Raw genomic sequence first — 2681 nt, 5'->3', positions numbered from 1 at the left:
TTTAACACAGTTGGAGGTGGCTGTCAGGCTGTACCTGGCACTTCTCAGGTTAAATCTACCAATATATTTCAAATATGAATCTATGAACTCTGATATCTGAATGCCATTTTCCTGGTTCAGATCTGTTCAAGACATCTAGAAACTCAGGTCAACTGTTGCTTAATACATTTTTGGTGGCCCACGTGCCCAACACAATAATTCACAGGCACAACTTTTAACGCAGTGCTGCAGTCAATACCGACACCTCCTTGTTAGTATGAAGAGGGAATCCAAGGATGGAACAGTCCACAAGGCACTCAGCACTGCAGAAATGCAGTTTGAGAAAAGGAATGCGAACTTGGATTCATCTTTTACCAATAATAAATTGGTTTTATGAAAAAGAGTATTCTGTACCTGCTCTCCCTCATAAACACCTGTTTTCAGACAAACAGAATTATTTCCTTGTACAATTATTCTTGTATCGATTGTGAAGAATTTACTCAGCAGACTTACTTTCTGACCCTTGTATCTACTATTGGAGAATTATGAAGACTTTGTCATAATTTATTATTTTTAAAAGTTTGCATCCTGATCAGCTTATCTATTCACTTCAAAAACTACCGCAAGTAGTAACAAGTGCTTTATTTCAATTCACCCAGCAATATTCCTGCCAAAAAAGACAAACTGCATCACTTAAACAGATTTTTTCCTGAAAGAGAAGTCAGATCAGAAATGCACTCCCAATCTACTTTACTATTTGGATTAACAATCTTTGGCTTCAGCCTTATACTGCAATAAACAGATCCTTGCTATCAGTACAAGAATCAGGTGAGTGATGATGAACAGGAGCCCACCGCCACTTGGCCCACCCGCTTCCACACGTTCTCTGAGGTGCCGGAACATTCCGCCATCACCCACCGGCCCCGCCTGAGGTGACCCTACACAAACGGGGCACACTGCATTTCTATGACAGCCGCTTCACATCCAAGCCCCACGTACACCAAAACGCTACAAATACATAAAGTTTAAAGAGGAAAGGTAATACGAAAGGATGGCTTTCGAGGCAGACTAGCGCCTAGCAGCTGAGGGTACCACAAGCCCGGCGAGCTCTGCGTGGGGCTGACCGCGGCAGAGCGGCTAGGGAAAGGCGGGTTTCGCCTCAGGCCGCAGCTGGCGGCCGTCCGCTGCCCTCCCCCCGTGCCGTTCAGTCAGGGCGGCTCCGAGGGCGGAGTGGGAGCTAGCGGCGCCGCGGCAGGCCCGCCGAGAGGCCCTGCCTTGGTAGCGGGCCAGTCAGGAGGAGGAGGAGGAGGAAGAGAAGGAGGAGGAAGAGCCGGCGGTTCGCTCCGCCCGCGCCGTCCGTCAGCAAGGCTGTGGGGAGCTCCGAGGCGGCAGGGCTCCCGCCCAGGCGCGCGCAGCACCGCCCCTCGCGGGGCTGTGGGAGAAGGCGGTGTCGGGCGAGCCGCGCGCTTCGGCCATGTCTGAGGAAGGAGCCGCCAAGCTGCGCCTCAAGCCCAGGAAGGCGCCGCCACCCTGCAGCCGGGAGCCCAGCCCTGGCCGGGAATCCCCCCGGCGGCGCCAGTGAGTCCGGGCCGGGTGGGGGAACGGCTGCCGCGGAGGGGCCGGGAGCAGCGCCGCCTCAGCCGCCCCGAGCCCCCGCCCTCCGCTTTCCCGCCGGGGCCTGGGCGGCTGCTGGAGGCCGGAGGGCCTCGCCCAAGCCGGGCCGGGCCGCACACGCTCCCGTCTGTGTGAGGCGGCTCGGAAAAGGGAGCGCCCTGCCCTCCGCTGGCCCCCGCGCCCTAAAGGTGCAGTTGGGTCTTCACACACACCTGCGACCTGAAGCGTTTTGTGGTCGCGCCTCTGGCACGTTGCTGATTGCATTGAAGGCTATTTCATAAAACATTGCCTGTAGCACCTTTAAAAAATAAAGTGCACTGGGACCTGCGCCTTCTGCACGTTCTTTAGCACAGAATAGCACTACTGAGGACAGGGCCTATGAAAATATTAACGTATGAAAATTAAGATTTCTTTCTTCAGACTAAGGCTCACAGGAGGCCAGAAGTAAATCCTGTTTTTTCCAGCCCTTGAGTAAGGAAGCACTGAAGAAAGGCAGGGTGAAGCGGCAGCGAGTGGTTTCGTTCTTGTTTCTTAACATCCTGTTAGGATGAGCACGCTTGCCGTCAGCTGTGCCCCTTCCAAAAACAGGCTTCGAAAGGCCAATCGCTCCACTTTTGAAGGGCTTGTAAGACTTGTCTCTAGTTTCTCCTCAGTGCAGCATCATTTCTGGACAGTCACCCAAGAAAACGCATCAGTAAGAAGTGGGAACACTGGAAAAAGTATTCTGACATTAACAGGGGGTAAATGAAGTTAATTAAGAGGCAAACTAATAGCAATGCAGAGTATTTTCTTCCCTCTCTCCCACCCTCAGACTATTGGACTGTCTCTGTCTTTACAGGACATTAGCTGATGGATGTTCCTGGTTCAAAAGAGACGACTTAAATGAGTGTGAAAAAACATGGATTTTGTTATTGAAAGACATCAGTCACGATCTGCAATGCACACAATGGCAAACAGTGCCCAGTTTTCCTGAGTTCTTTGGAAAGGTAGCGTGCTGTATCCTTGTCTGAACTTTGTGTACTCCTTACATTAGCAGCAGTCTGAGTGATGTTAACAGGGGAAACAATCTGAAAGAGCTTTTAAATAGA

The sequence above is a fragment of the Grus americana genome, chromosome 21 (assembly GCF_028858705.1).
Source record: "Grus americana isolate bGruAme1 chromosome 21, bGruAme1.mat, whole genome shotgun sequence".
Lineage (NCBI taxonomy): Eukaryota > Metazoa > Chordata > Aves > Gruiformes > Gruidae > Grus > Grus americana.
Note: the sequence above shows the minus strand (reverse complement) of the source record.